This window comes from Chiloscyllium plagiosum, chromosome 20, assembly GCF_004010195.1.
Source record: "Chiloscyllium plagiosum isolate BGI_BamShark_2017 chromosome 20, ASM401019v2, whole genome shotgun sequence".
NCBI lineage: Eukaryota > Metazoa > Chordata > Chondrichthyes > Orectolobiformes > Hemiscylliidae > Chiloscyllium > Chiloscyllium plagiosum.
Genome location: NC_057729.1, coordinates 59,823,442 through 59,850,595, shown reverse-complemented (window position 1 = coordinate 59,850,595; position 27,154 = coordinate 59,823,442). Strand labels below are relative to the sequence as shown.

The following is a 27,154-nucleotide window of genomic DNA, read 5'->3' as shown; positions in this document are numbered from 1 at the left end:
GAGGTAGGGTGGGACGAGGTGTAATCCAGGTAGCTGTGGGAGTCGGTGGGTTTGTAGAAAATGTCAGTGTCAAGTCGGTCGTCACTAATGGAGATGGAGAGGTCCAGGAAGGGGAGGGAGGTGTCAGAGGTGGTCCAGGTAAATTTAAGGTCAGGGTGGAATGTGTTGGTGAAGTTGATGGAATTGCTCAACCTTCTCACGGGAGCACGAGGTGGCACCAATGCAGTCATCAATGTAGCGGAGGAAGAGGTGGGGAGTGGTGCCGGTGTAATTACAGAAGATCAACTGCTCTACGTAGCCAACAAAGAGACAGGCATAGCTGGGGCCCATACGTGTGCCCATGGCTACCCCTTTGGTCTGGAGGAAGTGGGAGGATTCAAAGGAGAAATTTTTAAGGGTGAGGACCAGTTCAGCCAAACGAATAAGAGTGATGGTGGAAGGGTACTGTTAGGGACGTCTGGAGAGGAAAAAACGGAGGACTTGGAGGCCCTGGTCATGGCGGATGGAGGTGTAGAGGGATTGGATATCCATGGTGAAGATGAGGCGTTGGGGGCCGGGGAAACGGAAGTCTTGGAGGAGGTGGAGTGCATGGGTGGTGTCTCGAACGTATGTGGAGAATTCCTGGACTAGGGGGGATAGGACTGTTTCGAGGTAGGTAGAGATGAGTTCAGTGGGGCAGGAGCATGCTGAGACAATGGGTCGGCCAGGGTGGTCAGGCTTGTGGATCTTGGGAAGGAGGTAGAACCGGGCAGTGCGGGGTTCCCGGACTATGAGGTTGGAAGCTGTGAGTGGGAGATCTCCTGAGGTGATGAGGTTCTGTATGGTCTGGGAGATGATGGTTTGGTGATGGGGGGTGGAGTCATGGTCGAGGGGGCAGTAGGAAGAAGTGTCCTTTTTACCTACTTATCCCAAAAGGCTGCTCTTGATGAAGGGATTTAATGTCAGTGAGAATGCAGCATGCAGTAATGGCACTGGACTAGTAATTCAAAAGCCAAAGTTAATACTCTGAAAACACTGATTCAAATATGGTGCCCAGCTCAAACAGCAGGACAACTGCGCAGACTTGTCAAGCAATAGGCTAACAAACATACCTTGTGGAAACATTCTAGACAACCATCACTACGTACAGCCTGTCCACCAGCAGGACATATGCAGCAGAGTTGACACAGTGGTATTCAGTTTGGAGGGAGGTACTCTATGAATAATCAAAATTGACTGTAGATTCCATGAAGTTTCATGGTATCAGGTCAAACATGGGAAAGGAAATTTGATGTTTACCTATTGCCCTCTCTGAGCTGATAAATCAGTATTTCTCTATGTTTAACAGCACTTGAAAGACACACAGAGGTGGCAAGGAGACATAATGCAATCTGGTTGGGGGACTTCAAAGCTCATCACCAAGAGTAACTCAATAGTTCCACCACCAACCCAGCTGATCAGGAATTTTCTGCCACACTGGGCCTACAACAGGTCATATGGGAACCAACAAGAATGAAAATCTACCAGACTTGATCCTCACCAACCTGTTGCATATGCAACTGTCCATAACGGTATTGACAGGAGTGACTGCCACAAAGTTCTTATGGCGATGAAGTCCCATCTTTTGAGTAAGGATACTATCCGACATGTTATGTGACATTACCAACATGCAAAATTGGACAGATTCAGAATAGATGAAACAGCAAAAAACTGGGTATCCATGACAGAGCCTCAAAGGGTCAAAGCAAAACCGGAGTCAATGGGAATTGGGGAAAAACTCTACACAGGTTGGAGACATACCTGGTTGTTGGTTGTTGAAGGTCATGAAATCTCTACAGGAGTTCTTCAGCGTAATGTCCTAGTCCAACCATCTTCAGCTGTTTCATCAATAAATCTTCCTTTCAGGAGTGGGGGAGTTCATTGATGATTTCACAATCTTCAATGACATTCATAACTCTTCAGATACTGAAGCAGTCCATGTTCAAACGCAGCAAGACCTGGACAACATCCAGGCTTGGGCTGACAAGTGTCAAATAACATTCACACCAGATAAATACCAGGGATTGACTACCCCCCCAATAAGAGGCAAACTAACCACCATCCTCTGACTTTAAATGGTGTTACCATCACTGAATCCCCCACTACCAACAGCCCTGGGTTACCACCGACCGGGAACTCAACTGGACTTGCCATGTAAACGGTGGCTACAAGAGCAAGTTAGAGGCTAGGAATATTGCAGCCAGTAATTCACGTCCTGACTCTCTAAAGCCTGTCTACTATCTAAGGCACAAGTCAGGAGTGAGAGGGCACACTCCCCACTTGCCTGGATGAGGGAAGCTCCAACAACACAAAAAGCTTATACCATCAAGGACAAAGCAGCCCACTCGACTAGCACCACATCCACAAATATGCACTCCCTTCAACACTGATACTCAGTAACAGCAGTGTTTACAATCTACAAGTTGCAGCACAGAAATTCACCAAGGTTTCTCAGATAGCACCTTCTAAACTCTCAATCCCTACAACTTCCCCTCCGAGCCACTCACCATACTGACTTGGAAACATTTTGCCATTCCTTCACTGCTGCTGGGTCAAAATTCTGGAATTCCCTCCCTAAGGGCATTGTGGGTCAACTTAGAGCATATGGACTCCAACAGTTTAAGAAGGCAGCTCACCGCCACCTTCTCACGGTCAACTAGGGACAGGGAATAAATGCTGGCCCAGACTGCAAGTGAATAAAAGAAAACAGAATCAGGAGCAAATTCAGATCAGCAAAAAGGAGGCAAAAACATAACAAGTGACTCTGAAAGCCATAGAAACCAGAGGTTAGAAACAGCATAGCCCAAAATTAGTAGTATGTAAACACAAAGTGTTTGATGAATACGGTCAATGAGCTGAGGGTACAGATAATCATGTGACAGCATGATGTAAATGCTACAGTGGTTTAAAGACAGGCAAGGATGGCAGTTCAACATCCCTGTTAGAATGTTTTTTTGGTAGGATACTGAAGAGGATTTAAAGAAAGTAACTGTGTAGCATTATTGGTTAAAGAATCAATTACAACTGTGAGGAGCGGTAATATATTAAACAAAGCATCAAATGAGGCCTCATGGTTTGAGCTCAAACAAAAAAAACAGACAGCCACACTGTTACCTATGTACTATAACTCCCAAATGATAAGGGAAAGAGAACAGGAGCAAACAATGTAGACAAATCTATGAGGGGAAAACAACAGAGCAACAATCGTTAGAGATTCAACTAACCAAATGTCAACTGGGATACAAACATTGTGAGACAGCAAAGAATTCTTGAACTGCATTCGAGAATTTCTTTTTAGCCAACATGTAACAAGCTCAAAAAGAGATGTGATAATTGTACATTTAGCCTTAGGAAATGAAGCTTGGCGGTTGGATGAAGTAGCAGTGGGTGACCATTCTGGAGGTAGTGATCTTAAAACAATCAGATGTAATACCATTACAGAAAGGGACAAAGGCTTAACAAAACTACAAATAAAAGGAGTTAGAAGTTCTAAATCAAGGGAAGGCCAACTTCACAAAGTTGAGAGGTGATCTGGCAAAAATAGCTGAAAGAAGTCAGTATCAAACCGTGGGAGGCATTGGAAAGTGAGATTCTACAGGCACAGTGTAGACACAGAAAGATTGGTATAACCAAATCTCGAGGCCCTTAGGAGTCTACATGCATAAGCAAACACAAAGCAGCAAAATAGACAAGTACCACTACTGGAAACGTAAAGGAGTATAGAAAATACAGGGGAGAAAAGAGAAAGGAAATCAGGAAAGGAAAAAGAGCATGCAAAAAGGTATTAGCCAGTAAAATTAAGGAAATCCATAGATGTCTTACAAATACATTAAGAACAAGAGGATGACTTAAAGAAAGGGTTGAGCCCATCAGAGATGTACAAGGTAACGTCTATATGAATGCAGAGACGTGGGCAGAGTACTTAAGAAAAAACAGAAAACCTGGAGAAACGCCACACATTTGGCATGTTCTGTGGGGAGAGAAACAAAAGCTTCATTTCCAGTCCAAATCCTCAGGACACTGGATTCAAAGCATTAACTTTGTGCATCTCTCCACAGACATTTCTGGACCTGCTGCACTTTTCCAGATTTGTATGTTTATGTTTCAGATTTTCAGCATCCGTATCATTTTGCTTTTATCCTTAATCAGTATTTTGCCTCTGTCTTCACAAAGGAGAGGAACGATACAGACATTCTGCATAAAGAGATCATTGAAATTTAGAGAAAATAAAGAGTCATAGAGATGTACAGCATGGAAACAGACCCTTCGGTCCAACCTCCAGTCTTCTGGCACCTCACCTGTGACTATCGATGATACAAATATTTCAGTAAGAGGCCCAGCAATCACTTCTCTAGTTTCCCAGAGTTCTCAGGTACACCTGATCAGGTCCTGGGAATTTATCCACTTTTAACCGTTTCAAGACATCCAGCACTTCCTCCTCTGTAACCTGGACATTTTGCAAGATGTCACGATCTATTTCCTTACAGTCTTTATCTTCCATATCCTTTTCCACAGTAAATACTGATGCAAAATATTCATTTAGTATCTCCCCCATTTTCTGTGGCTCCACACAAAGGCCACCTTGCTGATCTTTGAGGGGCCCTATTCTCTCCCTAGTTACCCTTTTGTCCTTAATATATTTGTAAAAACCCTTTGGATTCTCCTTAATTCTATTTGCCAAAGCTACCTCATGTCCCCGTTTTGCCCTCCTGATTTCCCTCTTAAGTATACTCCTACTTTCTTTATACTCTAAGGATTCACTCGATCTATCCTGCCTATAGCTGTCACATGCTTCCTTCTTTTTCTTAACCAAACCCTCAATTTCTTTAGTCATCCAGTATTCCCTATACCTACCAGCCTTCCCTTTCACCCTGACAGGAATATACTTTCTCTGGATTCTTAGCTCATTTCTGAAGACTTCCCATTTTCCACCCATCCCTTTACCTGCGAACATCTGCCTCCAATCAGCTTTCGCAAGTTCTTGCCTAATACCGTCAAAATTGGCCTTTCTCCAATTTAGAACTTCAACTTTTAGATCTGATCTATCCTTTTCCATCATTATTTCAAAACAAATGGAAATACTACAGGAACTGACTTCGATGAAGGTGGATAAAACACCCAGTGCCAATAAATTGTCTCCTAGGCCATAAAAGAGGAAACACACAGATGCTTGGAGGATTATTTTCCAATCCTCACTAGATACATATAGTAAGAGGGGACTGGACATCCACTAACATTGTACCATTATTTAAAAAGAGGAAGAGGAATAGGCCAAATAATTATATGCTGGTCAACCTGACCACTATGTTGAGCAAATTACTAGAATCGATACTGAGAGACAGGATTGTTTTGTTTATGGAAAGTTGTGTCTTTCTAACTTAATTGAATGTTTTGGGTAAGTAATAAGGAGGAAGGTGGTGCAGTGAATGATGTCTGTGTGGATTTTAGGAAGGCATCTGATATCATCCACCTCGGGCCTGATGCTCTGCATCTCAAAGTACATTTGGAAGTGGCCCTACAAATAGCAGGTGCGTTGGTGATCATTTTGCAGCATTGTATAGACTCTGAAAATGGACTGGAGGGTAGTTAATGCATCAGCACTCTTTATAAAAGAATGGAGGGAGAAAACGGGGAACTATAGGCGGGTTAGCCTGACATCAGTGGTGGGGGAAATGCTGCAGTCAATCATTAAGTATATAATAACTGAGCATTTGGCAAGTGGCCACAGACTCAGCCCTATCAGCATACATTTACTAAAGGTAAATCATGCTTGATGAACCTTTTGGAATTTTTTGAGGATGTTACCTGCAGAGTAAGACAATGGTGAATCAGTAGATGTTGTGTATTTGGACTTGGACAAGTTGGGGCCAGTTCACTAGACATATTCAAGAGGGAGCTGGACATGACCCTTGCTGCTAAAGGGATCAAGGGGTATAGATGAAAGTGGGAATGGGATACTGAGAAAGCATGATCAACCATGATCATATTGAATATGGTGCAGGCTCGAAGGGCTGAATGGCCTACTCCAGCACTTATTTTCAGTGTTTCCATGTTTACCAGTCAAAAAAGTGAAAGTCCATGGGATTTAAAGGAATGTGGTGAATAAGATACAAAATTGGTTCAGTGACAGGAAACAAATGGCAATGGTTGTCCAATGTTTTGTGTAAAGACAAAGCCATTTTCAATGATGCTCAACATGTCCCTTTTAAATCTCTCCACTCATCTTAAACCTATGCCCTCTAGTTTTGGAATCTTTTACCCTGGGAAAAAGACCTTGGCTATTCATACTATCCAGGCCCCTCATGATTTTATAAACCTCTATAAGGTCACTCCTCAGCCATTGACGGTCCAGGGAAAAAAGCCCCAGCCTATTCAGCCTCTCCCTACAGCTCAAACCCTTCAACTCCAGCAACATCCTTGTAAATCTTTTCTGAACCCTTCCAAGTTTCACAACATCATTCCGACAGAAGGGAGACCAGAATTGTACAGTATTTTAAAAATGGCCTCACTGATGTCCTGTACAGGTCCTGTTCTTTTTCTCAGGAGGTGGTAAATAGTCTCAACTCCTATAATTAATGCATTGTCCAATGAAGGCAAGCATACCAAATGCCTTCTTCACCACCCTATATACAGTGATTCCATTTTCAAGGAACTACGCACCTCCATCCATAGGTGTCTTTGTTCAGAACACTTCCCAGGGCCTTACCATGAACGGGATAAATCCTGCCCTACTGTGCCTTACCAAAATGCAACACTTCACTTTTATTTAATTAAACTCCATCTGCCACTCCTTGGCCCACTGGCCCATCTGATCAAGGTCCTGCTGTACTCTGAGGTAACCTCTTTCACAGTCCACTACACTACCAACTTTGGCATCACCTGCTAACTTACTCACCATAACTCCTATATTCACATTCAATCCTTTATATAAATGATGAAAAGCAGTGAACCCAGCACTGATACTTGCAGCACACCACTGGTCAACCAAAATGGGAAAAGGACTGGCTTAAAAGCCAAATACTGTTGAAAGATTGCTTCACTGTTTAAAAGCAAGTTACTGACACCCACTGAAAATGCTGTTTACAAGCAGTGGAGAAAGCTTAGTTGCAGACAAACTGGAGTCAGGGCTCACAGTACAAATGGAGCTTTTGTCAACAAGTCGCTGATTGGTATGTGGAATAGTGACCAATTATCAAAGTCAGAGGCCTCCTTCCTCTGAATAACTATGTGACAGACTTCCAGGTAGCTGGAACATTTGGGGGGTGGGGGGGGTGAAGTTTTGAGAAGATTTGTAGCTCAGGTTGAGGTTCTGGATGTACATTTGCTCGCTGAGCTGGAAAGTTCATTTTCAGACGTTTCGTCACCATACCTAGGTAACATCAGTGAGCCTCCGGATGAAGCACTGGTGGTATGGTCCACATTTTATTTATGTGTCTAGGTTTCCTTGGGTTGGTGATGTCATTTCCTGTTCTTTTTCTCAGGGGTGGTAAATGGGATCGAAGTCAATGTTTTTGTTGATAGCGTTCCGGTTGGAATGCCATGCTTCTAGGAATTCTCACTCATGTCTATTTGGCTTGTCCTAGGATAGAGGTGTTGTCCTAATTGAAGTGGTGTCCTTCATCTGTATTTGAGGATACTAGTGAGAGAGGGTCATGTCGTCTTGTGGCTAGTTGATGTTCACGTATCCTGGTGGCTAGTTTTCTGTCTGTTTGTCCAATGTAGTGTTTGTAACAGTTCATGCAAGGTATTTTCAAAATGACATTAGTTTTGCTTGCTGTCTGTATAGGGTCTTTCAAGTTCATTAGCTGCTGTTTTAGTGTGTTGGTGGGTTTGTGGGCTACCATGATGCCAAGGGGTCTGAGTAGTCTGGCAGTCATTTCCGAGATGTCTTTGATGTAATAGAGAATGGTTAGGGTTTCTGATTGTGTTTTGTCTGCTTGTTTGGGTTTATTGCTCAAATTGGCGGACTGTGTTCATTGGGTACCCATTCTTTTTGAATACACTGTTTAGGTGATTTTCCTCTGCTCTTTGTAGTTCCTCTGTGCTGCAGTGTGTGGTGGCGCATTGAAAGAGTGTTCTAATGCAGCATTGCTTATGGAACTTGGGATGATGGCTCCTGTAGTTCAGTACTTGGTTTGTATGTGTTGTTTTCCTGTAGATGTTGGTTTGAAGTTCCCCATTGGCTGTTCGCTCTACTGCCACATCTGGGAATGGCAGTTTGTTACTGTTTTCCTCCTCTTTAGTGAGCTTTATGCCAGTAAGGGTATTATTGATGGTCTTGAAGGTTTCCTCTAATTTGTTTCATCCACGTAGCAGACCCAAAGTTTGGGTTGGATGGTTGGCAGAGCTGTTTGTTTGAGTCTCTGCATTACTGCAGGGATATGGGCCAAGTACTGGCAGGTGAGACTAGATTGGGTTGGGCTTTCTGGTTGGCATGGACGAGTTGAACCAAAGGATCTATTTCCATGCTGTACATCTCTATGAACCTCAACCTGAGCCACAAATCTTCTCAAAACCCGCTTATGGGAGATTATAATTTAAGGGTAAGGGGCAGAAGATTCAGAGGGGGTATGAGGAAAAAAATTCTTCTGATTCAGCAAGTGGTGGAAATCTGGAATGCACTGCCTGGGAAGGTAGTGGAGGCCTGAAACCTTACAATCATCAAAAAATATTTGAATGTGCACTTCAAATATCATAACGTGCATAGATGTGGCACATGTGCAGGAAATTAGTATTCGTGCACTTTTAGTGGTGGTTATGTCAGTGCAGGCTTGATGGGCGGAAGGGCCTTTTCTGCAAGGTAGGAATCTAAGAATCACCACCTGCCAGAAAGGGATTGCTTTCAACTGCAGCATCTGATCAACACATCCCTCTTTAAAATGCAGGGCTGCTTACACCTCCCTTTAAACCATGACCAAGACATGTTTTCAAAAAAAGAGATGATTGGTTCCAAGGGGCAAGCAGAGTTCTCCTGGCCATATCCTCCACCAAGTGTTTCTTTTTCCTTTGGGCTAATCTCGTGCTTGACAAGTCAGAAGTGTGGTGCTTCTCTCTCTTGCTTGCTCTCTCTCCTCAAACTCTCCCATTGTAAAGAGACTACTTTTAAGAGGCGATTGTATTCTGCTCAGCTTTTGAAAATGATTTCCCTGAATTCCAGCCAGTGGAAATTAGTTCTTGACAGTGTAATTTTTTTTGTGTTGCAAGCAATTTGCGAACCAGACTACTTAATTTCGGGACTAAACCTCAAATAAATATCCCAGATGGATATGAAAGCAACATATTGGTACACGAAACTGCTAGACCTGCAAAACTATGAGTAATGTTCACTCTTTAGTTTACCACAGGTGGTGAGGTGTTGCCATGTGTTTCATATTATTACACCAAACAATTCAGAGATGCCTCCGTGATCAAAGGTAAGGAATTACCTAACATTGAACCTTGAACAGACTTCCTGACTCTGAAGAGAGGGAAGCTTTCATTTTCACCACCACTCAGATCACCATTTACAATACAGTGCACATCACAAATTTCATTTGAGAGGACAGTCTGAGGTTGATGTATGCATAATAAAATAATCAGCATGGTTTCATGAGGGGACCATCATGTGACAAATTTATTACAGGCGTTTTGAGGAGGTAACAAGCAGGTTATAGGTAGTGGAACCAAAAGATTTCCAAAAGGCATTCGATAAGTGAACTTTTGTGGTAACTTAATAAGGTAAAAATGCCCATGGTGCTGGATGAAGATTGGAGATATAGTGGACAACAAAGGTGGTTACCTCAGAGTACAACAGGATCTTGATCAAATTCAGCTAATGGACCGAGGAGTGGCAGATGGAGTTTAATTTAGATAAATGTGAGGTGTTGCATTTTGTAAAGGCAAATCAGGGGAGAACTTATACACTTAATGGTAAGGTCCTGGGAAGTGCTGCTGAACAAAGAGACTTTGGAGTGCAGGTTCACAAATCCTTGAAAGTTGAGTCACAGGCGGATAGGATAGTGAAAAAGGCATTTGGTATGCTTTCCTTTATTGGTCAGTGCATTGAGTATCAGAGTTGGGAGATCATTTTGCTGCTGCATAGGATATTGGTTCGGCCACTTTTGAAACATTGTGGGCAGTTCTGGTCTCTCTGCTATAGGAAGGATGTTATGAAACTTGAAAGGGTCCAGAAAAGATTTACAAGGACGTTTCCAAGGGTTGGAGATGTATGAAAAGGCTGAATAGGCTGGGGTTATTTTCCCTGGAGATGAGGGGTAACCTTATGGAGGTTTATGAAATCATGAGGGGCATGGATAAGGTAAATAGACATGGTATTTTCCCAGGCATGGGGGTGTCCAAACTAGAGGGCATAGGTTTAAGGCAAGAAGAGAAAGATTTAAAAGGGACCTAAGAGGCAACTTTTTCATGTAGAGGGTGGTGCGTGTATGAAATGAGTTGTCAGAGGAAATGGTGAAGGCTAGTACAATCACAACATTTAAAAGGCATCTGGATAGGTAGATGAACAGGAAGGGTTTAAAAAGACACGGGCCAAATGCTGACAAATGGGACTAGATTTATTTAGGATATCTGATTTGCATGGAAAGTTGGATCGAAGGGTCTGTTTCTGTGCTGTACATCGTTCTGACTCTATGTACACATATGAGGAAAGATTGAATAAGCCACGGATGCTTTCCTTAAACCAGAAAAGTCTGAGGGGTGGCTTAACTGAAATGTTCAAAATAAGAGTTGTTTGTACAATGTGAACAGAGAAGACCCGTTTCCCTTCAATGAGAGCTCAATTACCAGAGGGCACAGACATAATTTGACTGGTAGAAGAATTAGAGGGGAGAAAGTGAGGACTGCAGATGCTGGAGATCAGAGCTGAAAATGTGTTGCTGGAAAAGCGCAGGTCAGGCAGCATCCAAGGAGCAGGAGAATCGACGTTAAAAAGAACCTGGATCTATGCATGAAGGGTTGCAACCTGCAAGCCTATGGGTCAGGATCATGTAAGTGGGATGAGAATGGGCGGCTAGGTTATTCAGCAGGCACAGCCATGATAGATGGAATATCCATTTTCTATGAAGGAAGTTGCACATCTCAGTCGGAAACAGTCAAGCCCTTATTTTGGGACTGTGATCCATCCTTGCAATACATCGCCAAATGGCCAGTTAGATATGGGGAAGTGACAGGATATAGTGAATCTATCGGGAAGATTTTTCATGTGAAGAAACAAAGGGATTGGTTAAAGTGTGTCTGCTTTAACGCAAGGGGTGTCCAAAATAAGAGTGACGAGCTTAGAGCATGGATCAGTACTTGGGACTATGATGTTGTTGCCATAACAGAGATGCGGGTTTCACTGGGGCAAGAATGGTTGCTAGTTGTTCCAGCGTTTAGAACATTTAAAAAGAACAGGGAGGGTGGAAAAAGAGGAGGGGGTGTAGCATTGTTAATCAAAGAGTGCATCACAGCTACAGAAATGAAGGTTATTGAGGAAGGTTTGTCAACTGAGTCAGAACGGGTCGAAGTTAGGAACAGCAAGGGAGAAGCCACCTCATTGGGGGTTTTCTACAGCCCACCTAATAACAGGAGGGAGATTGAACTACTCCTAGGCCAGCAGATTTTGGAAAAATGCAGATGTATTTGGGTTGTTGTTATGGGTGACTTCAAATTTCCCAATATTGACTGGAATCTCCTTTGTGCAGATGGTTTGGATGGAGCCGTTTTTGTCAGGTGTTCACAGGAGAATTTCCTTACTCAGTATGTAGACAGGCCGACAAGGAGAGAGGCCATTTTGGATTTGGTGCTCGGCAACGAGCCAAGACAGGGGTCAGATCTCGCAGTGGGAGAGCACTTTGGTGACATTGACCACAACTGCCTCACATTTACCATAGCCTTGGAGAGGGAAAGGAGCAGTTACCAAGGGAAGATACTTAATTGTGGAAAAGGAAATTATGACACGATCAGACAGGAGTTGGGAAGTACAGATTGGGAGCAATTGTTCCACAGGAAGAGCACAGCAGACATGTGGAGACTATTTAAGCAGTTGTTGCGAGTGATGCATGAATTTGTTCCTCTGAGACAGGTAAGAAGGGGTAAGATTAAGGAGCCTTGGATGACGAGAACAGAGGAGCTTCTCGTCAAAAGGAAGAAGGCAGCCTACATAAAGTGGAAGAAGCAAGGATCTAGCACAGCTTTTTTAGAGGATTACAGACTTACTAGAAAGGAGCGCAGAAATGGACTGAGGAGAGCCAGGAGGGGGCACGAGAAAGGCTTAGTAGGAAGGATTAGGGAGAAACCAAAGACATTTCACACATACATGAGGAACAAGAGAATGATCAGGGAGAAGGTAGGGCAGATCAGAGGTAGCGTAGGGAACTTGTGCCTGGAGTCTGAGCAGATAGAAGAAGCCCTAAAGGAGTTTTTTGCTTTGGTTTTCACTAAGGAAAGGGACCTTGTTGTGAATGAGAACTTTGAGGAGCTGGGATACAGGCTTGAACAGATCAAGATTGATGAAGTTGATGTGCTGGAAACTTTGGCAAACATTAAGATTAATAAGTTCCCAGGGCCAAACCAGATTTATCCTAGGCTGCTCCAGGAAACAAGAAAGGAGGTTGCTAAGCCGCTGGCAAAGATCTTTGCTTCCTCACTCTCCACGGGAGTCCTACCAGAGGATTGGAAGGAGACGAATGTTGTTCCTCTTTTCAAGAAGGGGAATAGAGAAATCCCTGGCAATTACAGACCAGTCAGTCGTATGTCTGTGGTCAGCAAGGTTTTGGAAAGAATTCCAAGGGACAGGATTTATGATTTTTTTGGAAAAGCATAGCGTGATTAAAGGTAGTCAGCATGGCTTTGTGAGGGGTACGTCATGCCTCACAAATCTTACTGAGTTCTTTGAGGAGGTGACGAGACAAGTCAACAAAGGTCGAACAGTGAATGTAGTGTACATGGACTTCAGCAAGGCATTTGATAAAGTTCCCCATGGTAGGCTCATTCATAAAGTCAGGAAGCATGGGATACAGGAGATCTGGCTGTCTGGATTTAGAATTGGCCGGATGACAGAAGGCAGAGAGTGGTTGTGGATGGAAAGTATTCTGCCTGGAGTTCAGTGTTGAGTGGGGTCCCGCAGGACTCTGTTCTTGGGCCTCTGCTCTTTGTAGTTTTTATAAATGAATGGATGAGGAGATTGAGGGGGTGGGTTAGTAGATTTGCAAATGACACAAAGGTTGGAGGCGCCATTGATATTAGTGAGGACTATTGCAGGCTGCAGCGCGACAGGATGCAGAGCTGGGCTGAGAAATGGCAGATGGAGTTCAACCTGGATAAATGCGAAGTGATGCATTTTGGAAGGTCGAACTCGAATGCTGAATATAGGATTAAAGACTGAATTCTTGGCAGTGTGGAGGAACAGAGGGATTTTGGTGTTCAAGTGCATAGATCCCTCAAAATTACCACCCAAGTGGATAGGGTTGTTAAGAAAGCATACGGTGTTTTGGCTTTCATTAACAGGAGGATCGAGTTTAAGAGCTACGAGGTTTTGCTACAGCTCTACAAGTCCCTGGTGAGACCACACTTGGAATATTGTGTCCAGTTCTGGTTGCCCTACTATAGGAAAGATACAGAGGCTTTGGAGAGGGTGCAAAGAAGGTTTACCAGGATGCTGCCTGGATTGGAGGGCTTGTCTTACAAAGAAAGGTTGACTAAGCTCGGACTTTTCTCACGAGAGAGGAGGAGGGGGAGAGGTGATCGAGGTATACAAGGTAATGAGAGGCATGGATAGAGTCAATAGCCAGAGACTTTTCCCCAGGGCAGGATTGACTGGCACGAGGGGTCATAGTTTTAAGATATTAGGAGGAAGGTATAGAGGAGATGTCAGAGGTAGGTTCTTTACGCAGAGAGTTGTAAATGCATGGAATGCGATGCCAGCGTGGTGTTGGAAGCAGAGTCATTGGGCACATTTAAGCAACTGCTGGACATGCACATGGACAGGTCATTTCATTTTAGATTAGGAATAATCCTTGGCACAACATTGTGGGCTGAAGGGCCTGTTCTGTGCTGTACTGTTCTATGCCCTTGGAAATATGAACTGTAATGAACTGACTGCAGTACATTTGGATAGGTACACCCATAATGCCATTACGGAATGAGTTTTAGGATTTTAACCCAGCAACACTGAACGTTTGATCATATATTTCCAAGCCAGGATGAGGAGTGCCATGGAGGCAGACTTGCGGATGGTGGTGTTTACATAAGACACTGGAGCAGAAGTAAACCTTTCGGCCCATTGAGCTTGCTCCACCATTCAATGAGACCATGGCTGATCTGATAGTCATCAATTCCACCTTCCTGCTTTATCCCCACAACCTTGATTTCTCTGAATGATGAACAATCTCTTAGCTTTGAATATACTTAATGTCCTAACCTCTATAGCTCTCTGCAGTAAACAGCTTCACATAGTCATTACCCTTGGAGGAAAAACTTTCTCCTCATTTTTATCTTAAATGGATGACACCTCATTCTGAAATTATGCCCTCTGATTCTAGACTCTCCTCACAAGGGGAAAACAACCTCTCTGCATCTACCCTGTAAAGCCTTCTAAAAGTCTTATACATTTCAATAACGTCTGCTCTCATTTTTCTAAACCTGCAATGACTAAAGGGGTAACCTTTTCACACAGAATTTGGTTTGTCTATGGAATGAGCGACCAGAGGAAGTGGTGCAGGCTGTTATAATTACAACATTTAAAAGTTATCTGGATGGGTATACAAAGAAAGGGTTTAAAGGGATATGGGTCAAATGCTGACAAATGGGACTAGGTCAGATGGGGATGTCTGATCGTCATGTATGAGTTGGACTGAAGGGTCTGTTTTCATGCTATATGTCTGAGTACAACCTAATTAACCTCTCATGAGAAAATCCCTCTATAACCAGGTTCAGCCTAATGAACCTTTTCTGGGCTGCCTTAAATAAGGGGAGCGAAGTGTTCAGTGTTCCAGGTGGGGTCTGATGGGTGCCATGCACAGTTTTAGTAAGACTTTCCCTATTTTGATGCTCAACAGTAATCAGTAAGGATAGACGACCACATCTCCTCCACAATAATCCTCAACACTGATGCCCTGCAAGGCTACGTACTCAGCCTCTTACTATACTCCTTATACATTCACGACTGTGTGGCCAAAGTCTGCTCGAACTCCACTTACATGTTTGCTGATGACACCACCGTAGATCTTAACTAATGACAAGACAGCATAAAGGAAAGAGATAAAGAGCACAGTGACATGGTGTAAAGACAACAATCTCTCTCTCAATGCCAGCAAAATTAAGGAACTGGTCATCGACTTCAGGAAGTACAGTGGAAACACCCCTGTCTGTATCAACGTTGCTGAGGTGGAGGTGGTTGGGAGCTTCAAGCTCCTAGGAGTAAATAGCCCCAAACAATCTATCCTGGTCCATCCACATCGATGCTATGGTCAAGAAAACACACCAATGCCTCTACTTCCTCAGGAGGCTAAGGAAATTCAGTATGTCTACAATGACTCCTCTATTTTTGTAGATGCACCATTGAAAGCATCCCAAACCAAAAGAGAAAATGCTGGAAAATCTCAACAGGTCTGGCAGCATCTGTAAGCAGAGAAAATAGCTGATGTTTCAAGTCTAACTGACCCTTTGTCAAAGCTTTGACAAAGGGTCAGTTAGATTCGAAACGTCAGCTCTTTTCTCTCCTTACAGATGCTGCCAGACCCGCTGAGATTTTCCAGCATTTTCTCTTTTGGTTTCAGATTCCAGCATCCACAGTAATTTGCTTTTATATAGAAAGCATGCCATCTGGGTGCAACAGCTCTGCCAAGACTGCAAGAAATTAAAGAGATTTGTGAATGCAGCCCAGTCATAGGGTTATTGTCATAGAGAAGTACAGCATGGAAACAGATCCTTCAGTCCAACTCATCCATGCCGACCTGATATTCTGAATTAACCCAGCCCCATTTGCCAGCATTTGGCCAATATCACTCAAGCCAGCTTTCCATCCATTGACTCGGTCTATACTTCCTGCTGCCTTGGGAAAGCAGCCAATATAATCACTCCAGTTACACTCTCTTCCATCGGGCAGAAGACACTGAAGTTTGAAAACACATACCAACAGATTTAAGAATAGCTTCTTCCCCTCAGTTAGACTCTTCAACTGATCTCTCATATTAAAGTTGATCTTTCTCTGCCCTTCTCTGTAGCTGTAAACACTATAATTCTGCATTCTGTTCTATTACTCCTATACTTACGTATGGTATGGTTTGCCTGGATAGCATGCAACACAATACGTTTCACTGTATCTCGGTACGTGACCATAATAAATTAAATTGCCTTTGAAATAAAGGCCAACTCTCCATTTGCCTCTCCATTACCTGCTGAATTTGAATACTAGCTTTTTACGATTATTGCACAAGGACTCCCAAATGTCTGTGCGCTGCAGCTTTCTGCAATATTTCTTCATTTAAATAACAGGCCTTCTACTCTTCCTATTAGAATGTATAACCTCACATTTTTTCAACTTATATTCCATTGCTCAATCACTGAACCGGTTTATATTCCTCTGCAGACATTTTGTGTCATCATGCCCACTTGCCTTCCCACCTACTTTGTGTCATCCACAAACTTGGTGATAGAAAGTTCACTTCCTTTATTCAAGTTAGAAATATATATTCAAAGATCCTCAGACAGCACCTTCCAAAGCCACAAGCACTTCCATCGAGAAGGACAAGGGCAGCAGATACATGGGAACACCTCCAAGCTACTCACCATCCTGATTTGGAAATATATCACCATTCCTTCACTCTGGCTGGGTCAAAATCGTGGTCTTCACTGAGGGCATTGTGGGTCAATCTGCAATGGTTCAATAAGGCAGCTCACCCCCACCTTCTCAAGGGCAACGAATGATGGGAAATAAATGCTGGCCAACCGGCAATCCCCACAGCCCATGAGTGAGTTAAAAAAAATTCTACTGAAAATAACTGTGGCCTCAGTACTGATGCCTATGTAGTGCACCACAAGTTAAAAGTTGCCATCCTGAAAATGCCCTCAAACCTTTTCTTCTATCCAATAGCCAATTTTTTTTTATCTAGGCTAATATATAACTCCAACACCATTGGCTCTTATCTTATTAAGTTACCTTATGTGCTGTACCTTACCAAACGGCTTTTTGAAATGCAAATACATTAGATCCACTGGTTTCCCCTTTATCTCTCCTGCTTGTTACCTTCTCAAAGAACTGCATCAAATTTATAAAGTGTGATGTCCCCATTCATGAAACTGTGTGACTAAATTATATATTTACCATTATCTGCTGCCCATGTCCTTATTGTAAAGGTTTGGAAAATATTACATAAGAAGCTGCTGTATAAGGAGGGTGCATCACCTGGATGGGACACAGCTTTGCTAAGGGATGGTGGAGGGACAGAATGTTTAACAATGTAATCCCAATCAAGTGGGCTGCTTTGTTATACTATATTTAAGATGCTCTTTTTTAAGAAAGGAACTGTTGGAGGCTCATGATCAGTAAGCTTCGCATGAGCTCTTGGGAACCATCCTGATTAAGACACAGCCCAGAGTGTGGGAATGCTTCTGGGAATTTGGAGCACAGTGAGAATTCACTACAAGAGGGAAGATGTGCTTTTTGCTCCTTTTTTTAAGAAGATATATAGTTCGTAAGGCATATATTCTAGAGTAACAAGGACCCAGGGAATAAGGGCCATATAGTAATCAATGTTATTTGATATTAAGCAAAAAGATTTTATTTAAAAGTGGTAAGACGCGGCGGGTGAGCTCAAAGCTATAGTGTGCTCCTCTTGCTCTATGTGGGAGGATGGGAATATTTCCAGTGCACAGCGCCAGCATGTGTGCAGGAAGTGTCTCCAGCTGCAGCTCCTGGAAGACTGGGTTTTTGAGCTAGATTAGCAGATAGGGATATTATGGAGCATCCATGAGACGGAAAGAGCCGTCGTTAGCACATAGAGGTGGTCACTAAAATAACTCCACAGAGGCTGGTATCCTGTCACCAAGTCACTCTTTATTTACACGTGCATAGGATTTGACACTGGTCCAGCTTCCTCAGAGCCAGCTTCAAAAGTGAACAGAACACCTGACACTCCGGTTTCTATCTATTAGCCAGGGCTCCGTGAGTGAATCAGATTAACAGCCCCAGTCATGTAACTCTAATTCAACATAGTCCCCTGGTTGACCTTGTTACAATCACTACAATGACACTGCAGGCAATGACTCCACAGGTGGGAAGGGAATGAGAGACTACAGGATGAGAACAAAAAATGCCGGAAGTCACAGCAGGTCAGGCAACATCCATGGAGACACAGCAAGCTAACGTTTCATGTCTAGATCACTCTTCATCAGAGACTACAGGACGGTACATTTCCTCCTTGATGCAAGGAAATCCCAGTGCAACCACAGGACATTGTGGAGGGAGAGGGCGAATTGTCAGTGTTCGCGGTTCACATTGGTACCAACTACAGAGGTTAACAAAAAGTGATGAGGTTGTAAAAGCAGAATATTGGAAGCTAGGAAGTCAACTGAAAAGTCCAACTGAAAAGTCCTACTGAAAAGTAGGACCTCAAAGGAAACGATGTTGGGATTACTAACAGTGCCACATGCTGTCAGAGTGGAAACAGCAGGATATTTCATAAGAATATGTAGCTGAAGAAATGGTAATAAGGGGGAGGGTATCAGATTCCTGGGGACATGGGGACTGGTTCTGAGGAAAGGTGGGACCAGTACAAATTGACTGAGCTACACCTGAATAGAACCGGAACTGATGTCTTGGGACAGTGTTTCCGACAGTGGCTGGGGAGGCTTTAAATTAAAACGGCAGAGGAAAAGGAGTCAGAGGAAGAGGATTCAAGGTCAAGAACAAAATTCAGAAAGGGGAATCAGAAAAGTGACGCAGAGAAACCAAGGGCCAGAATCAAGTAGGGACACAGTGAAAAAAATAGTGGGAACAGGGCAAGAAACGTTAAGATGACATCCCAGATGAGCTCCTATTTCAGGGACTGCAATTTCCCCTCCCATGTAATCAACAATACCCTCCAGCACATCTCCTCCACTTTCCGCATCTCCGCCCTCAAACCCCACCCATTCAAGGATAGATCCCTCAGTCCTCCCCTTCCACCCCACTCATCTCCAGATACAGCGCATTATCCTTCACCATTTCCACCACCTTCAGTCAGACTCCACCAGCAAAGATGTATTTCCCTCCCCACCCCTACCTGCATTCCGTAGAAACTATTCACTCCATGACTTTTTTGTTAGGTCTATGCGCCCCTACCTTCCACACCCAGCAGCTTCCCTTGATGCCACAAGAGGTGTAAAGCCTGCGCCCATATCGCCCCGCTCATCTCTGTCCAAGGATCCAAAGGATCTTTTCACATCTGGCAGAGATTTTCCTGCACATCCACCCACCTCATCTACTGTGTCCATTGCTCTCGATGTAGTCTCCTCTACATTGGGGAGACAGGGTGCCAACTCACGAAGCGTTTCAAGGAACATCTCTAGGACACATGCACCAAAAAACCCCACCACCCTATGGCCAACCACTTCAAGTCCTGGGCCTCCTCCACTACCAAATCAAAACCACCCACCAACTAGAGGAAGAACACCTCATCTTCCACCTTGGGACTTAGCAACCACACAGAGTCAACACTGTCTTCACTAGTTTCCAAACGTCCCTTTCCCCAACTTCATCCCAGATCCCACCCTCCAACTCAGCGCCATCATCTTGATCTATCCATCTTCCTTCCCACCTATCTGCTCCACCCTCCCCACCAACCTATCACAAATACTACACCCCCAACCTGCATCCCCTTCCCACCTGCCTTCCCCCAGCCACACCCCCAAAACCCTCCACATTCCTGATGAAGAGCTTAAACCCAAAACGTTAACTCTCCTGCTCCCGGGATGCTTCCTGACCTGCTGTGCTTTTCCAGCACCACAATTTTTGACCTTGGGGATAAGTGACCATAACATGATTGAATTCTTTAGCAAGATAGAGGGTAACATGGTTGATTCAGAGACTGGAACCTTGAATCGAAACAGAGGAAACTACGATGACATGAGGTACAAGTTGGCTATGACAAGTTGGGGAATGTTTCTTCGACAGATGATGGTGGAAAGGCAATGGCAAACATTCAAAATGCACCCAGGGTGAACTGCAATGATTTGATGAGTGACATTTGATGAAACTTCAATTGATCAGGATTATATTTCCTGGAATGTAAAATAATGAGGTGGGAATCTCATAAATCTATAAAATACTAATAGGATTAAGCAGGAAGGATGTTACCAATGGCAGGGAAGTCAAAAGCAGGGGTCATTGTTTAAGGATACAGAGTAAACCATTTAGGACTGAGAGGAAGAGAAACTTCTTCAACCAGAGATTGGTAAACCTGTAAAATGTGTTACTACAGAAAGCAATTGAGGACAAAACATTGCATAGTTTCAAGAAGGAGTCAGGTACAACACTTGGGATGAAAGGGGTCAAAGGACATGAGGGAATGGAGGAAGAGGCTATGAGTTCGATGATGCAATTACCACAATGAATAGTGGAGCAGGATCCGAAAGGCCAAATGGCCTACTGCTGTTCCTATTTTCTATGAGTTATGTCCTGGATGGTGTCATGATTCTTAAGTGTTTTTGGAGTTGCACTCATGAAGATAAGTAGAGAGCATTCCATCCACTTCTGAATTGTACCTTGCAGCTGGTGAGCAAGCTTTGGGGAGTCAGGAGGCGAGTTACATGCCACAGAAATTGTAGCTTCTGAACTGCTGTGATAGCCACGGTAATCATATGGCTAGCATTCAATTCCTTGGCAATAGTAACCCTCAGGAGGCTGGCCTTGGTGAATTCGGTAATGGCAATGCCATTCAATATCAACGGACAATGGTCAAATTCTCTCATTTCAGAGACAGCATAAATGTTACTTGCCAAGTCAGCCTAAATTTGGATACTGTCCAGGTCTTGTTGCATTTGGACTGCTTCAGTATCAGAGTCGTGATTGGTGCTTAACAGTGTACATTCATCAGCAAACATCCCGTGTGACCTTATGGAAGAGACAAGGTTATTGACAGTTGGGCCGAGGACACTACTGTGAAGAACTCCTTCAGAGATGCCCTGAAGCTGACCGATCTCCAACTACCACAACCATCTTCTTATGTGCCAAGTATGGCTCCAACCAGCAGAGAGCTTTCCTCCCAACTCCCATCAACTCCAGTTCTGCTGGGGCTTCTTGATACCACATTCAGCCAAAGGTGACCTTGACATCAAGGGCAGTCGCTCTCACATCCCCTTGAGTTCAGTTCTTCTTGAACCAAGGCTATAATGAGTTGAGTGGCCCTGGCATAAACATTTTATTACATGCTTTGTGTGATTCCATACTAGGGAAGAGTTTTTCCCAGATTCTGACTGAGCTGATAATTTGAGAGTCAGTCATAAACTTATAGAATAGCAGCTGAGTCTCAAGAGGTTGAATAGCCTACTCCTAATTTGTATTTTTGAATGCATGTAAAGTCAAATTCTCTGCCCAAACCTGTCCAGCTCTCTCCTTTAAGACAACGCATAAGACCTACTGCTGAGTTTTTGTCACCTGCCACAATATCTCATGGTTTACTGTCAATTTCTGTTTGATAATGATGCAGTGAAGTTCTTCACAATAGATACTACATAAATTCAAGTTGTTGCTCATATATTCATAGTTCAGGTCGGGTTATTTTACAGCAGCTCACAGGTTTGCAGAAGATGGGAAGAGATTAACAGCAGGTGCTTACAACAGCTAAATATAAATCTCCAGGTTAAAATATGACGTCAAAAACCTGGTCGTCTTTGACTGAATTCCCAGAAAAGATACACACACTTTACCAGTTAGGTGTTATTTACAGAACAATCCAACACTGACAAATGTTAAGAAAATTATTCTCCAATGTTAAAAATGCACCTAGCATCCCATTCAGACGGTATGTTCACTCTCTTTTGTGAAACTAACCAGTGCAGATCAGGAATGACCAAAGGTCAGTCTGAGGAAAGGTCATTGGATCTGAAACATTAACTCTGATTTCTGTCCATAGATGCTGCCAGACCTACCGAGTTTTCCAAGCAATTTCTGTTTTTGTTTTTGATTTTCAGCAAATGCAGTTCTTTGTGTTTATATTTAAAGGTCAGTTCACGGTCTGATGATTTAGCAGAGTTCATGCAGGCTGACAATTGAAATAATTAAATTGATCTTTGTTCCAGGGTCTAGTGAAATAAACTGGTATCATACAGCACCCTTAAGTTAGGAAAACTTCCCTTGCATCACTGGAGGCAAGGCAAACGTGATATTAAGTCACCAGAGATGTTTAGAGTGAGTAACCAGAAGGAAGGTGGCAGATATTAAGAGCATAGCAAAAGAGGAACAAGAAACAAGAGGTTTAGAGACAGAATTGCAGAGCTCAGCATTGAAGCCTCTCAAGGTACAGTTCCCAGTGGCAAGTGGTAAGGGAGTGTGTTGCAGAAATGCAAGAAGTCAAGCAATTTTTTAACTCCTCTGTTACCAGCCTTGTGCATTACAAAGTAGGTTTTAAGGTGAAAACTGGGATTAGCTGTGATGTGTGTGAAGGGACCTTTACAGTTCAGAAGTCAAAGGTTGACACCTTTTGGGAAATTAAACTTTAGGAAAACTAAAATAATGAGAACATTTCTAATAATACAGGATGCAACTCTGGAAGCTCCAGGGAACACAATCCATTGCTATCTTCCTGATTAGATTACAAGATCAGCAGATAAATACAGCTCAGTTATTTTATTGTGAAGAGGATCAGTGGAGGCTATGGGGTACAAAACATTGGCTAGGATGGCACTGTAACAGGCAGGTCACCCATAAAAACACATTACCCACTGTTACTTTCACAAGGATTTATGATGCTAATCACCTGTACACACATTTGCAGCTGGGGATACAGCTGACAAAATGGAGCAAGGTTTGGAGGAGATAAAAAGGCATCAAACCCTTAAAAGGTCACAGACAGAGAGAATCAATTAAATTCTCAGATATTTGGGGCATTATGACAGCGCAGGAATGGGTCAGGCATTCCCAGCCCTAACAGAGGGAAAACAGCACTGAGGGCCCCTGCCCTGACAGAGGGGGAACAGCACTGAGGGCCCCTGCCCTGACAGAGGGGGAACAGCACTGACGGCCCCTGTCCTGACAGAGGGGGAACAGCACTGACGGCCCCTGTCCTGACAGAGGGGGAACAGCACTGAGGGCCCCTGCCCTGACAGAGGGGGAACAGCACTGACGGCCCCTGCCCTGACAGAGGGGGAACAGCACTGAGGGCCCAATAGCTGTGGTGTAGTGCCTCTGAGATAGGTTCAATACATCGATGAATAGGTTAATTAGTAAGGAATACCAAGGGGTTGTCACTTGTTTATTTGGTTTAATTTAGTTTAATTTGGCTTTACTGTTTTTTCACATTTTAAGACACACATTAAGGCTTCATGACAAAATACCAGTAGGTTCAGGTTGAGATCCCACCTGTCCTGAACACGCTGCAACACATCTAAACATCTAAAGAAGTACTTAAAGAAACATTTACAATAGTCAGCAGATATACATCATTGCTATATGCTTAGTAAAGACTTGGTTTGAATTGTTCCTTCACCAACCGGCTATGAGTGGAACAGAGCGCAGGAATTTAACCCAGCGGCCTCCCACGTTTTCCCCCCCCCCCCCGCCAGTTATCTAATTTATCTTGTTGCTGTTTGAGACAGTGTGCTGTGTGTAAACTGTCTGCTGCATTTCTTACATTCTAATAGCATTCAATCTTCAAAATTACTTTACTAATTAGGAAGTTCATTGAGTCATCTTGAAGTTATGAAAAACACTATCAATTGCAAATCCTTATTTAATTTCCCAAACTGTGTTACTCAGATATAACAAAAATGACAACTTTCTGCCCATTCCATTGCTGTTGATCCTCTAAATGCTTTCTACAGGTCGCTGCACAGTTTGCTAAACCCCATACTTCTGTATTAACAGTGAATCCTACGACTGCACTGCTTACACCAAACTCAAAATTACTAATGCATAAGCTGAGATCAATAGCTCCTAGGAATGTCACTTCCATCTCTGCAGGCCAAGCAACACCTGTTTACACTGACCCTTTCTCCCTAATCTTATATTCAACACTTTATTCAAGCTGTTAGAGTTTCTGTTACTATTTCCCTGATCATTACAAACACTACATCCAATCTCTTGAATTTACACAGCACATCATTTATTTAATCGGCAACCACTAAAAATAATAATATTAATTTTATTTGTCAAATACAACTTGCCTTGCACAAATCAATTTATGCTCAATTAACTCATGCATGTAGTTTAAGAGTTTAGCCAGAGATGACATTAGACCAACTATCCTGTTGTTAGCTGATTTTTTTTTCCATTAATGGGCATCACTGGCTGGTCAGCATTTATTGCCCCTCCTTAATTGTCCAGAGGGCAGTTAAGAATCAATCACATTGCTGTGGGTCTAGAGTCACATGTCGTTCAGACCAGGTAATGATGGCAGTTTCCTTCCCTAATGGACATTAGTGACTCAGATGGATTTTTCTGATAATCGACAATGGATTCATGGTCATCATTAGACTCCGAATTCCAGATTTTTATTACATTCAAATTCTGCCTTGGCAGGATTTGAACATGGGGTCCCAGAACATTATCTGGATCTCTGGTTTAGCAGTTCAGGGATTTTACCTCTAGGCCATTCCCTCCCTTAATTTATACCTCTTGTCCTTCAGCTACTCTTCTGCCAACAATGTAATGTACAGAAAAATATGGCCAGATCCTGTGCCATCTCCTCTCATTTCTTTTAAAAGTCAAGTGCTCAGGGCTTTGTGAGTTATCCAACCTGAGTTCAAATGATCATTAGCTATCTTTTAGAACCAACACTTTTCTACACCAGGTGAGATGACAGGAGCCAAGCTGTCAAGCTTTGTCCACCAGATGCAGAAATTACCAATGAACAGATCTCACAGGATGATCATCTGCAAGTACAACAGATTGTTAATGTGCTCACAGGACTAGCAGAGGTCCTTCTGCAATATGCCTTGGATACAGTAAACTAGAATCTTACTGTGTTGTCAAGATACATGTTATATATCTTCATTTCCCTCAAAAACATTTCATCTCTGTCAAAAACACAACTCTATCTGCCAACAACATTATTTCAACTGGATGTTAAAGACCCCATGTTCAGAGAAGCATTGGAGGTCCTCTAGACCAAGGTAATTCCCTGATCGATGAACAAAACTTAACTGGTGACTCATCTCACTACTTTGTAAAAGATTTATATACATGTTGTTACACACAGTAAGTCACTGTACAAAACAAACTTTCAGAAACCTGATAAGCCCTTATAAAAGCCTAAATCTTTCTTATAGATAGAATGACAGAACAGGAGGCTCCTGTTTGGCCTACCATAACTAAGCTGCTTCTTTGAAAGAACTATTCAATTTGCCCAACTTTCTGCTCTTTCCCAGATCTCTCCAGATATATTTCCTTTTTAAATCAGCACGTTCAATATGAGAATAACTTGTTGCTTAAAAATTATTTATCCTCATTTGCCAATTATCTAAAATGTATGTTCTCTGCTAATCAATCCTCCTCCTGTCCAGTTTCAGCTTATTCATTTTTGTCAAAACACCTCGCTGTACTCTTCTGTTAAATCTGCTGCAAGTACAAATTCAGCTTCTCTGAGCTTTTCAGAGCCACAGAGGTCTACAGTACAGGATGAGGCCCTTTGACCCATTGAGTCTGCACCACTCAAAAACAACCATTTAAGTATTTTAATCCCATTTTCCAGCACTTGGCCCACAGCCTTGTATGCCTTGGTATTGTAACTGCACATCTAAATACTTCTTACATGCAATGAATATTTCCTCTACCGCCCTTATTTGCAGTGAGTTCCAGATTCCCACCGCCTTCTGGGTGAAAGAAAAATGTTTGAATCTACTCCTCCTCACTTTAAAGCTATGCTCCATGGTAAACTGTAACTCGTCTGTAACTGAGGTCCCCTGTTCCTGGTCCCTTATTAGTAAATGTCCTCTGCACCTTCTCTGAAGCCTTGACACTCCATCATGAGTGTGGCAGTCAGACACTAATAATACAGGTAAGGCCTAACTAATGTTTTATAAAGGTTCAAGACCACATCTTTGCTTTTGTACTCTCTGCTTCTAGTTATAAAGCCCAAGATCTTATACATTAAAAGAAAATAAACTACCTTATCAACTTGTCCTGTCAATTTCACACCACACTTTCACGGTCTCCTCATATAAAAGGTAAAAATATTTACATGTTTTGTGTAGTGGTCTGATATATTAGACAGACAACAAAGAACCTTCACATCTGAACCCTGCAAAATGCAGCAATCCATTGTAAATCCCATTCTGTACTCCGTCAGAGACCACTGCAAGTTGTTACCATGGGAAACCTAAAACGCCGTGACAACAACTGCAATTAAGAGTACAGATAATTATAGAATCATAGAATATTGAATGCAGGAGGCCATTCAGCAAATAGCACTTGCTATTTCAAAGAGCAATCAGTTAGTCCATCTCCTCCAATCTTTCCCCATATTCCTGTGATGTTTTTTAAATTCCTGTCGAAGTTTACTCCTGAATTAGCATCTACCATCTCATGTTATTCAGGTCGATAGATTAATACACAAGAACCATGAAAACTCCCAGTCTGCACTGCGTTCCATGATCTTAGTGAGTTGAGTCATAACTGGCCTTTGCTGTTCTGCTTTGGAAAGACAAAGCAAGCACAGAAAAAAAAATAAACTCCATCAGCCAGGGCCTGGGCTCAGATTCCAGCTGCCTATCAAAAGTGCTTGCACAGCAGTCAAGTGAACGGGATAGGATAGATGTGTCCATGACGTAACACCCACTTTCCCTGCAGGCAACTGACACAGACTGCCAAGGCACACACGTGAAGAAAGCGGCACTGGAGACTAACCAGCATGTAGTAAACGCCACAGTGGAAACCAGGGAGTGGAAAAAGTCAGAAGGCAGGACTATTTCATAAAAACATACTGTTAACTCCTGATATAAAACAGGAAATGGGGAAATCAGA

General features: G+C 43.0%; 1 protein-coding gene across 3 annotated transcripts in view; it reads right to left on the bottom strand.

The window, feature by feature from the left end:
- chd6 (chromodomain helicase DNA binding protein 6) overlaps positions 1 to 27,154 on the bottom strand; it is a 252,768-nt gene that overhangs the window by 200,096 nt on the left and 25,518 nt on the right. The gene's annotated exons all lie outside the window — the stretch shown is intronic.